This window comes from Staurois parvus, unplaced genomic scaffold, assembly GCF_062004578.1.
Source record: "Staurois parvus isolate SC_StPar_1 unplaced genomic scaffold, SC_StPar_1.0 ptg000288l, whole genome shotgun sequence".
Lineage (NCBI taxonomy): Eukaryota > Metazoa > Chordata > Amphibia > Anura > Ranidae > Staurois > Staurois parvus.
The window spans coordinates 1,762,386-1,775,288 of NW_028318084.1; positions in this window are offsets into that span (position 1 = coordinate 1,762,386).

Consider the following 12,903-nt stretch of genomic DNA (forward strand, 5'->3'; position numbering starts at 1 on the left):
GAGAAACAAAGCAACATACACTGCAATACCGCATGCTTGTTGGAGAGACATTTGTTCTGTTCAGAGTCACCAGCGGATGCAAAGCAGACCCGGGTCGGTAAGATCATGCACGCACCTCATTTCAGTGTTGGCGCCTAGAGACTGAGACATACCTATAGTTAGTTAGTTAGGGTCTCTGTTTGTGTCAGGCCACATGTGTTATTACTGACATTTCACATTGGAGAGCTGATAAAATTCCACAAACTCAAGTCAGACTGGCATTTTGCTCAGAAGGGATACTCAGGCACGTGCTACAGGACCAGTTATGGGAGGGGGAATACTGTAGATCTGTGTAAGATTGTAAGCTGTTGTGCTGCACCGCAGGCTAGCCCATACCATACACCCATACACTGATTCCTGCTCTGTAGGGTAATAACGGGTAAGGTGTGGCAGCTTAGTTGTGCCCGCCAGTAGGTGAATTACTACACCTTCTACCTTCATCCATCAGGAGGCGCCGTGCTGTGCAGCACAAGGGTCTCAGCCTTTGGGCTGGGTGTATGTAAATTTATTGTATGTTCTCAGCAATTGGGGTTGTGTTTATTTGCCACATCTAAGTAAAATTCTGTTGTGGCAAAAGCTTGTGTTGGGGTTGCTTTCCTCGTTCGTGACTTCACTGTATCCTGGGGAGCCCACCTCGGTACACGGCTTACACTGCAACAGGGTGTGGTTGAATCTCTCACAAACTCCATTACACCGAGGGGTGGTGGGGGTGGTGTGGGACTTTTAGATACTACTGAGGTGGTACAATTCCGTCATCACTGGCTCAAAAATTTGAGTCTTGGTCCGAGAGGATCCACTTCAGGCAGCAATTGGGTTGGACGATGTGCTCTCAGAAAAGTTTGGCAGTGGTGGCAGCTCTTTGGTCCTTGGTGGACACTACCATCATGAATTTTATAAAGAGATCGATGGAAACCAGTGTGTACTGATAACCGGAGGACTCGATGGAGATCGTCAGAAAGTCCATGATTACCAATGCAAGGCTCAGAGGTGTTGATTGTCATGGGTAAGCCTTGTGCACTGTGCCACTTTTACACTCCCAGAAAGCTTGGTACACCCAGTTCGATCAGCAGGAGCAGAAGAAAAATCTCCAAACCAGTGAATCAGTGCATCTTGAACTTAAACTGCACCAAGAGGGCAGTCCACCTCTGTTCTAGAACACCCAAATTGCTTTCTTCAGGTAGGCCAGTGGGTTTCTGTTTGTGAAGACTTCAACAGCAGCCCCTGTGAGGTATTCTGCAAATTTCTTAGTGTCAGCCCAGACCAGGGCGAGCAGCTCAAGTTTAAAAGGGCTGTAATTGTAGGAGCTCTTTTTGGTGGGTCACAGGCTGTAACTGGCATAAGCAGTCAGCCTCTCCTGACTATCCTGTACTTGAGTCAGGATGGCCCCCAGACCCTGCATATTCCCATCCATATACATCCAAAAAGGCTTAGTGCCGTCCACATAGGCCAGTGATGGGGCAGAGGTACGTTTCTGTTTTAGTATTTAAAGGCCTGTTGCCATACCACTGGATAAGTGAGGGCCCACTCCTTTTCTGGGTGCTGTGTCCACTCCATAACTGGGTAATTGGGGCAGCTATCTGGGCAAATCTGGATGAAGCAACAGTAGTACATCAAAAGGAGTGCAGCTCGGTGACATTCTTTGGGGGTGCCAGTCCTGAATAGTTTGGACCTTGACTGGGTCCAGGGACACCCCTCCAGCCTTGACAACATGCCCCAATGAATGTATCTTCTGACTCATCATGTGGCACTTGCTGGGTTTGAGCGTTAGTCCATATTTTGCCAGTCTGGAAAATATCCTGTCCAGATGTTTAATGTGCTCTTCGAATGTCTTAGAGAAGATGATGATATCATTGAGGTTGACTAACACATTATCAAAGTTGAAGTCTCAAAGACTTCTCTCCGTTAAGTGTTGAAAGCTTCTGGGGGCATTGCTTAGGCTGAAGGGCATGCGTTGACCGCGCTATAGCCGAATGATGGCTACAACGTGGTCATCCAGTTCTGGGAGGGTGTCATACCCAGCGCTCTCTGTGTGCGATCACATATCACGGTAAAGGGCCAATCACAGCGGCCTTTTACCATCCGTTTAGCTATGTCCAATCACAGCTGATTACAATGTACACACACTTGCTAGTTATCGGCAATACTTTCCTCACATTGTCACAGCATTAGGAAAGTATGATAACCGGCGTGTGAATGGAGACATCTACAGTGATTATCAGTGCAGCCCCAAAAGTGCCCAGCAGTGCTGCCAATCTGTGCTCATCAGTGCTGCCAATCTGTGCCCATCAGTGCTGCCAATCTGTGCCCATCAGTGCCACCAGTCAATGCCCACCAGTGTCGCCTCATCAGTGCAGCCTATCAGTGCCCCCTCATCAGTGCCCATAAGTGCTGCCTATCAGTGCGGCCTCATCAACGCACATCAGCAAAGAAGAAAAAATACCTGTTTGCAAAATATTATAATTGAAAATTTTGAAAAAAAAGTTTTTCTTAGTTTCTGTCTTTTTTCGTTTGATTAGCAAAAAAAGAAAACACCCAGTGGTGATTAAATACCACCAAAAGTAAGCTCTATTTGTGTGAAAACAATGATAAAAATGTCATATGGTTATAGCGTTCAAATTCAAATTGCGACAGCACTGAAAACTGAAAATTGGCCTGGGCAGAAAGGGGGTAAAAGTGCCCAGTAGGCAATTGGTTAAACTCGAATAGTCACAGGGGGCTGATAAAGGCAGTCTTTTCCCAGTCTTGGCCCCAAACCAGGACCTGCCAATAACCGCTAGCCAGATCTTGGGTGGAGAAGAACTTGGCTTGTCCAAGGGCCAATAGAGATTCCTCTGCTCGAGGCAGTAAGTAGACATCCTTATGGGTGCATGCATTAAGTTTACAATAGTCCACATAGAACCGTAGACTGCCATCCTTCTTGCGCACTGGGACAACAAGGAAGGCCCAAGGACTGCGGCTTTCTCTGATCACTCCACTCTGTAACATATTGCAGAGCAAATCCTTGACCTTCTGGCACATTGTTGTGTGAATGTGATGATACCACTCTTGGATGGGCAGTGTATCACCTGTGTGGATTGGGTGGTCGCTTCAGTGAGCCAACAATCCTCTGGACTTGTAGCAAACACTAGCAAGTGTTTCTCCAGTAGCCGGTGGAGCAGTCTCTGTTGTGGCAGGGGAAAGTCTGAGAATAACCAGCTGTTCCAGTAGTAGCTTGTATTGAGCTTCATCCTAGGACACCATGGCTGCTTGTAGAGAGGCACATATGGTGGGAAGCAATCAGACCACCTCTTGTATGGGTGCCAAGAGTAGTTTTTGCTTGGGTGTGCAGATGAGTCCAGCAGAGGTCCAGTTGCCCCAAATCTCTGTACATAGTAGTCATACTCCTTAACAGTGACCTCTGGCCTGGTGTCAATCAGGCAGGGGACCTCTTGCCCATTAACAAGAGTGGATGCCACTGGGCTTGGTGCGACCATGTCCTCTGGCTAGCTGGGAATTTTCCCGGGAGTTGTCCCTCTGCCCCGGGAGCCACTAGTTTACCGACGGCCTGGAGGGGTTTTTGAATCCAGACCACAAACGGTTCTTGAATATATGTGCACATCAGAATCTACCAGCATTTACAGTCTTCCTCAGGGTCCCTGTGCAGTGGGTTCTCATCCCTATGAGGTTAGGAAAAGTAATTTTTTGAGGGGGCTATCTGGTGTTTTAAGGAGGCCACATCCTGAGCCAGCACTCTCTGTGCAGTTTTCAGGGCTGACAGTGGTGAAGGTGCCAAGGGCTCCTCTTGGAGGTACACAGGTTCATATCTCTTGGTCACTGCCCACTGTTGCTTTTGCCTCTTCTTGCTCCCACGAAACCAAGTCCACCTGTGAAAGGAAATGGTGGGTTGCATTTTAACTCTCTTGCTGGGCTCCCTAAGCTGGGCCAGCTTCCATGCCAGCTATGAACTGATTCCTCAGTATGTTGTCTGACTCCCTCTTTTAAGGCATCTCCAGAGGTTCTGCATGGCTACAGCATAATGGGTGAGGCTTTCATCTTTCTGCTGTTTTCTGACAAAGAATCTTCGCTTCAGCTTGGGAAACAGTATCTTTTCCCCAAACAGACCCTCCAGATGTTACACAATCTGCTCTAAAGTAGTGCCCGCTCCTCGTCTGGCAACACCATCACCACTTGGAGGGTGTCATCCTCTAAGGCGTTAATAGCCAGCTCCACCACCAGCCGGGCCAAGACCTAGTACCGGTGCAAGGGCACTCAGCAGTCTCTCTTCCCTTTCTGCTAAGGGAATCCTAGCGGAGCCATGCCAGAGCCCAATCCTCCTTCCGCACCTGCTGCAAGGGACATATCCTGCCAACTGCCGCCAAGTGTGGGTGGGTGCAGCGTGGTGCAGCAGAAGTATTGACACAGAGCCCAGATGCAGATAAGTCAAAACTTGTATTGTAGAGAATGGACAATTTTAAACAACCCCAGCAGGAGAGCACCACTCAGGATAAACACTCACAGTTTTGTTCAAAGCAGAGATGCAGCAGGTCAAGATGCAACAACAGTATCTGTTTTGAGAAGGCGGAATGCGGTCTGGCCAGTCCGGCCCCAATAGGGAGGCTTCCGTGCACAATTGTCCCTAGGCTGTCCCTACTCGCCAGGAACCTTTCCCTGCCACTAATCACTTTCCTTGACAGACGGGTGCTTTCCTACTCTGACCACTTGGCAAATGCATGCCAAAACCTGGGGGCAGGGACTTGAAAAAGGCTCTGCTGACTCAAGATGGCCACCAGGGGTCTACTGGATGCAGCGTAGCCAACCGTAATGCTGCCTTCATGACCCAGGAAACCATCTGGAGTCTCTATTTGTGCATATATTTAATAAAAGGTTTAGTATAGGCTTATGCATAAAAAATTGAAAAAAAAATCTAAACAGCCGCAGAATGTTACTGGCTTTAATTCATACAGTCCAATATGGTTCAATGATACATACCCTAAGCTAGCTAAGTTGCAGTACAGTGGTCAATGGAATTCATATTATATGAGATAAATAGTGCAGCGCTAGATGTTATATGACTGTACCAGTATTGAAGATGGTGCAATATCCCTTACTTAAATGTCAACAGATGTGGACCACATACATTATATGTGACCAAACACACTATATGTGATCTTCCCAAGAGTTGAAAAAAGGGGGGAAGAAATGACGTGAGCTTCACACAACTTCACTTCACAATACAAAACGCACAATATAAATGCACAGTACAGTCCAGTCATCAAAGAAACACAGATGAGTGTATCTCGATGAGATCCTTATGATGCATGTAGTCCGGCGATGTGCAGAAGAAATGAATAAATTGCGCACTCACCGGAAGCACAATTAAAATTGTGCGTTTGTGTCTCATACACCAAAGGTCACTCCGACTGTGGATGAAGGGAAGCTCTGAGCAGGTGGTTCTATGATGAAAGGTAACACATCTGGGGATTCCTTCTGGCAGACAGGCTCCAAAACAGGATCAGCTGAATATTTCTCTGGGCCTTGGGGTAATCACCTGGTGGTCCTGAGGAATTAAATGCTCGATGTGGAGCAAAAAGGAATACCCATAGTGTAGTATTTATGTCAAATTATAAAAGGATTTATTGTATATTAGAACAAAAACACTTAACATAAGTATAAGAATAAAATCAATCCGTGTGCACTAAGGATATCATGAATGACACACTGACCAGCTGGTATAGAAGAGTGGCCGCCGGACCCCCTTGATCCGGCGGCTTAGCGTCACGGCTAGCAGGGGCTCCTCCTTAAATTCATATTATGTTACTCACCTACATCATATTTTTCATGTGGGTGAGCTTGTACCCTTTTTCATTCTTCAACTAAAATTATATGTTCCAGATAGCATGTATTTTTATCACCAGCAACTTAAACACGCTGTTACATCCCAAGGCCCTTTACACACCAGGAAGTGTCTCCTACACCCATTTTTAACTTACTGAAGAATACTACTACAACTAAGGGCTTTACATCCCGGCGTTCCACGTTACTTTTGAATGCATATTTGGATGATCATCAATGTAATGCAATAGTTAAATGGGAGGGAGATGTGGGTACTCTAGGCCCAGAACAGAGGGAGGAGGCTTTACAGTCTGTGCAGATGAGCTCTTTGACTACATCTCAGAATCTCTCCCATCTATATATAATATTACTGGTATACTATACCCCTTCTGAATTAGGTACTATTATTATTATTATACAGTATTTATAAAGCGCCAATGGTTCGCTCAGCGCTGTACATTACAAAGGGGGACAGAACATGTGACAGAACAATACCAATACAATGCAAAACATGAGGGGATCGAGGGCCCTGCTCTTTCGAGCTTACAATCTAGGAGGGGGGGGGATGGTGGTACAGGAGGAGATAGCTGTAGGGGATGGGGTGGTAGGAAGAGTGGAGGAGGTCAGCAAGTTAGCAGGGGGTAGGGTAGGCTTCCCTGAAGAGGTGGGTTTTCAGGGTGCACCTAAAGGAGAGGAGAGTAGGTGATAATCTGATGGGTTGGGGAAGGGAGTTCCAGAGGATGGGTGACACCCTGGAGAAGTCCTGGAGGCGGGCATGGGAGGAAGAGACCAGGGAACTAGAGAGAAGGAGGTCTTGTGAGGAGCGGAGTGTGCGTGTTGGGTGGTACTTGGATATTAGGTCGGTGATGTAGTTCGGGGCAGTATGGTGGACGGCTTTGTACGTCAGTGTTAGGATTTTGAATTTGATCCGTTGCGCAATGGGGCTAAAAAAGGAATCCATCTGTACTAGACGTCACTGAGTTCACGGCAACCTAATACATAGGCTTTGGAGATGCCCTAAGCTGCATAGATACTGGCAAACAGTTCTAAACTTCATAAATAGGACTTTTGATGCTAATGTTAAATTGGATCCCAAGCAATGCCTTTTAGACATATTGGGTGCTGTAGTTGCACAGATGTCTGTTGCCTATATAAATCCTGTAAAATAATAATAAAAATCCTGTAAAATCATAATAATGTCTACTAGAGAACCAGTGTCTAGAGCACTGTTTCAGGCTCCTGAAATTATTCTGAGATATTGAAAGACGGAGACCGTCCCAACTCCAGAGGAGTAGTTATGTAATATGGATATTATTTTGAGATATGAGATTTAATTTTTTCAGCACCGTGGTTGTTTTAATAAATGTGAAAGAATATGGGGGTTGGTTTTGTCACCATTGGATATAATGCTAAATAGACGAATATAGGGCCTGTAATGATCTATATGTAAAGGCAGGTAAAATTATCTTTGGTAGGGTAATATATACATACTTGTGTTGTGAGCAAGAGATATATTTATGTACATTGGGCGGCACGGTGGCTTAGTGGTTAGCACGTCTGCCTTGCAGTAAATGGGTCATGGGCAGGGGCTGACTGACCATTTGGAAACTCGGGCACTGCCCGAGGGCCCAGGGTCAGTAGGGGGCCCCATGAGATGCCCCTGGTACCTTTTTCATAGGCTTTTTTGAGTTTGGGCAAGGACATAGGGGCCCCATGATCCCCTATTGCCCGGGGTCCCCATTTGTTGTCAGTTCGCCCCTGTCCTGAACACTAGCATACCAGTGCATAACTTCCATCTCACTGTGTGCAGGATTGCTGACCTTGGCTCAGCTAGCTGGGAAGGATGAGGTTCACAGCTACAGATGCCAATACCAAGGGAGAAAAAAGAGAAAATCAGAGAGATAAGATAAGACACTATCCTTGTACCAGGGGCGGACACTCGGAAACATTTGGAAACTCGGGCACTGCCCGAGGGCCCGGGGTCCGTAGGGGGCCCCATGAGATGCCCCGGTACCTTTTTCATAGGCTTTTTGAGTTTGGGCAAGGACACAGGGGCCCCATGATCCCCTATTGCCCGGGGGCCCCATGAGTTGTCAGTCTGCCCCTGGTCATGGGTTCAATTCCCGACCATGGCGCCTCCTGCATTGAGTTTGCATGTTCTCCCTGTGCTTGCGTGGGTTTCTTCCGGGTACTCTGGTTTCCTCCCACACTCCAAAGACATGCTGGTAGGTTAATTAGCTCCTGTCTAAATTGTCCCTAGTATGTGTATGTATGAATGTAAGTTAGGGACCTTAGATTGTACGCCCCTTGAGGGTTAGGGACTGATGTGAATGTTCAATATATATGTGTAAATTGACAGCGCTATATAAGTACAATAAATAAATTACACTGTATATGGTAATGTTTGGATAAAAAAAAAGCATGAATAAAAAAAAGGAAGAATGTTTGTAAACTTTTTGTAATTTCTTTATTATAAACTTTGTTTGATTAATTAAAAAATTAATTATTTCTTTTGGAGAACCTTCTGGCCAAAGTTACATGGCTCTGGACTGTATCTCCTGCACCATATACCACAATACACCACCATACACCATACACCGCATCACATGTATCATTCAAAGAACACATAAAAAATACCAAAGGCTGTGCATGTATTCCTTTTCCCTGGCAAATAAATAATACAAAAGTTTGCTTTTTTCTCTAAATCCAAGCAATGTTAACTGTTTTGTATATCTCTCCCTATAAACACGCTCTCACTTTGCTCCCTCCCTTTCAGCATTTTTGTTAGATTAATCTTTGTTGTTGTCTTCAGCTGTTTTTTCCTCACTTGCCATCTGCTTTTCTTCTCTTTCCAACTACATTATTTTTGCTTTACTGCTTATTCATTGCACTAATGCTACTATATTCTTTTGCATGCTGTCCACTGGAAAAAAAATGGAGATCTCATGTTCTTTTATTTTTCTGCCAATAAAAAGTCATCTGTTTTACTACTATATTGTGCTATATATGAGAAATATTTACTGGACAAGTTCTGAAAAAAAAAACTCACAAAGCAGTATAAAGCAAGCTCTTAATGAGAGCAAAAATATTTATTTTACTGAAGATAAGAAAATCAGGAACACAAGTTTCTGAATATACTGTTCTGATATATTGTCTGTTTCTTTCTCAAAATCTAAAAGTGAACTCAAGGCAGATGACTAAAAGACTGACTCCTTAATCTATGTATTTAACCACTTGACCTCCAGAGGATTTACCCCCCTTAATGACCACGCCTCTTTTTGCAACTCGGTGCTGCACTAATTCAACTGATAATTGCGCGGTCATGCAATGCTGCACCCAAACGAAATTTACGTCCTTTTTTTCACACAAATAGAGCTTTCTTTTGGTGTAATTTGATCACCTGTGCGCTTTTTATTTTTCACGCTATAAACAAAAAAAGTCCAGATATTTTGAAGAAAATAATATTTTTTATTTTCAGCTATAAAAAATATATAGTAAACTCAAAGTTGGTTATAAATTTAGGCCAAAATGTATGTTTTTGGTAAAAAAAAATCCCATTAAGTGTATATTGATTGCTTTTTGTGGAAGTTATAGCGTCTACAAACTATGGTATAAATACTGCAATTTACGCCATTTTTCTGCCATACAGCGCTGCGCTAGTTTAACGGACAATTGCGCGGTCATGCAATATGGTACATAAATGAAATTTACATCCTTTTTTCCCCACAAATTGAGCTTTCTTTCGGTGGTATTTGATCGCCTGTGCGGTTTTTATTTTTTGCGCTATAAAAAAAAAGGCTGACAATTTTGAGGAAAAAAAGCAATATTTTGGACTTTTTGCTATAAAACATGTCCAGTAAAAAAAAAATGCAAAAATCAAATTTAGTCATAAATTTCTGCCAAAATGCATTCTGCGACATGTCTTTGCTAAAAAAAAAACCCAATACGTGTAAATTAATTGGTTTACGTGAAAGTTATAGCGTTTACAAATGGCGGGAAAGATACTGGGATTTTTAGGTTTTTTTATACTAATAATGGCGGCGATCAGCGAATTATGGCGGCGACCAGGGACTTATGGCGGGACTGCGGGACTGCGGTGGACATTTTGACATTGGGGGGTACTGACTAGGGGTCACTGACATCCCCAAAAACACTAATACAGTGATCAGTGCAAAAAAAAAAAACACTGACACTGTACTAATGGCAATGGGGAGGAAGGGGTTAAGTTTATTTAGCAGGGAAGGGTTATAGGAGTGAGGGGGTGTTTTACTAGGGGGCGGGGGGGTGTGCTGGGCGGGACAAGGCTGATCAGCTCATCCTCGAGCTGACAGGGAAGTGACAGACAGCACAACTACAGCAGCTGTGCTGTCTGTCACCGATCGCCGAGACATAGCCGCTAAGGAGCGGCTGTGACCCGGCGACTGACATCTGCGGCGGTGAACCGCGGGACAAATAGGGCGGCGGCGCGCCTCGCGCGCCCCCTATTTGTTTACAAAACACACGTTTTAAAACATAGTTTTGCCTGTGAGTGCCGCCCTGCCGCCGTATATGTACAGTGGCTGGGCGGCATGCGGTTAAAAAGTATATTTCTTTCTCTTTTATTAAGGGACACAGGATTCAGAAACAATTGGGTTATACTGCCACTTACAGATGGATATGGACCAGCCTGGTAAAACCACCTCCCACTTCCAGCATGCCTCATTTTTTGCTAGTTTCCTAGGATGATGGACATCTTTCACTGCTGAGAAAAGTTTAACCGCTTTATCAGCCATTTTTAGTTTTTCTGAAGATTTTTTTTCTCTTCAATAAAAACTTTGCTATAGGCTGCTTGAGCTAGTCTCATCATGCAGCTATCAGGATCAGTATATTCTTAGGAATAGTTTTGGAGGCCATACTTAGAATCTATTAGATGAAAGATTGGGGGCTGGATTGCAATGTGACCTTAGCTCTGGCAGGTGTGCCCCCCATAATTGGTTTTATCCCAGGAGGAGTTCTATGCAGTTGTGCAAGAATTCATGGGCCAACTTACAAAACCTTTTTTGCTGACTCGGAATGCAAAGGATGAAAGCAAACCTCCTTCTCCTCCAGAAGCAATCTAATTTACACATAGTGTAGTGGCCTCTGAGCATTCTGATGCGGAGGTTCTATCTCATGAAGAGTCTCAAAACCACGTAAGAGCATTTTGTTTGAAAGACATCTCAGGCATCTGCCTTAGTTACCAGACTTAAGAAGACCAACCTGTTTTCTAATAACGTGATGCATACAACCTTAAAGTGTTATTAAACCTAAAATGTAATATATTGCAGCTCTAATATTAATAATTAGATGTGGTGGCTGCATTAGTTTTCTCTTTTAGGCTTTTTTTCCTCTGTTTTCATCTGGTGATCTGCCCAGTACCACACCTCCTGTATTAGAGTGCCTCCACTCGGGATTAATGAGTACAGGGGCACCTTTGGATAGCAGCATTGTCAGTCTAGGGGGAGTGTTAGATTTAAATACAATAACAAATTGAAGCTGAACTCCAACTCACACACAAGCAATTACAGCAACAGTTTTATTCCTTTTAGGATAAAGGTTTTACATGAATAAATAAAAGCAGATCATTGTAAGCACCCCTGTCAGTGCTAAATGGTTTGTCTCAACAGTGTTAATTGATATTATTTCTTAAATCACCACTCAAACAATACTCTAGCCATTGGACTAAACAATATCACCCAACTTATAATAGTTTGAACAACCAATATCCCATGTGTGGTAAACAATAAAAAGATTGTTGCTGCTTTAAATTATATACAGTCATGGCCGAAATTGTTGGCACCCTTGATATTTTTCCTGAAAATCATGTATTTCTCACGAAACGTATTGCATTAACACATGTTTTGCTATACACATGTTTATTCCCTTTGTGTGTATTGGGACAAAACAAAAAAAGGGAGGAAAGAAAGCAAATTCGACATAATGTCACACAAACCTCCAAAAATGGGCTGGACAAAAGTATTGGCACCCTTTCACAACTGCGGATAAATAAGAATGTTACAAGCATGTGATGCTCCTGTAAACTCACCTGGGGCAAGTAACAGGTGTGGGCAATATAGAAATCACACCTGAAAGCAGATAAAAAGGAGAGACGTTCACTTAACCTTTGCATTGTGTGTCTGTCTGTGCCACACTAAGCATGGACAACAGAAAGAGGAGACGAGAACTGTCTGAGGACCTGAGAACCAAAATTGTGGCAAAATATCAACAATCTCAAGGTTACAAGTCCATCTCCAGAGAACTAGATTTGCCTTTGTCCACAGTGCGCAACATTATCAAGAAGTTTGCAACCCATGGCACTGTAGCTAATCTCCCTGGTCGTGGACGGATGAGGAAAATTGATGAAAGATTGCAACGCAGAATAGTCCGGATGGTGGATAAGCAGCCCCAAACATGTTCCAAAGACATTCAAGCTGTCCTGCAGGCTCAGGGAGCATCAGTGTCAGCGCGAACTATCCGTCGACATTTAAATGAAATGAAACGCTATGGCAGGAGACCCAGGAGGACCCCACTGCTGACACAGAGACATAAAAAAGCAAGACTACAGTTTGCCAAAATGTACTTGAGTAAGCCAAAAGCCTTCTGGGAAAACGTCTTGTGGACAGATGAGACCAAGATAGAGCTTTTCGGTAAAGCACATCATTCTACTGTTTACCGAAAACGGAATGAGGCCTACAAAGAACAAAACACAGTACCTACGGTAAAATATGGTGGAGGTTCAATGATGTTTTGGGGTTGTTTTGCTGCCTCTGGCACTGGGTGCCTTGACTGTGTGCAAGGCATCATGAAATCTGAGGATTACCAAAGGATTTTGGGTCGCACTGTAGGGCCCAGTGTCAGAAAGCTGGGTTTGCGTCCAAGATCCTGGGTCTTCCAGCAGGACAATGACCCCAAACATACGTCAAAAAGCACTCAGAAATGGATGGCAAAGAAGCGCTGGAGAGTTCTGAAGTGGCCAGCAATGAGCCCAGATCTAAATCCCATTGAACACCTGTGGAGAGATCTTAAAATTGCTGT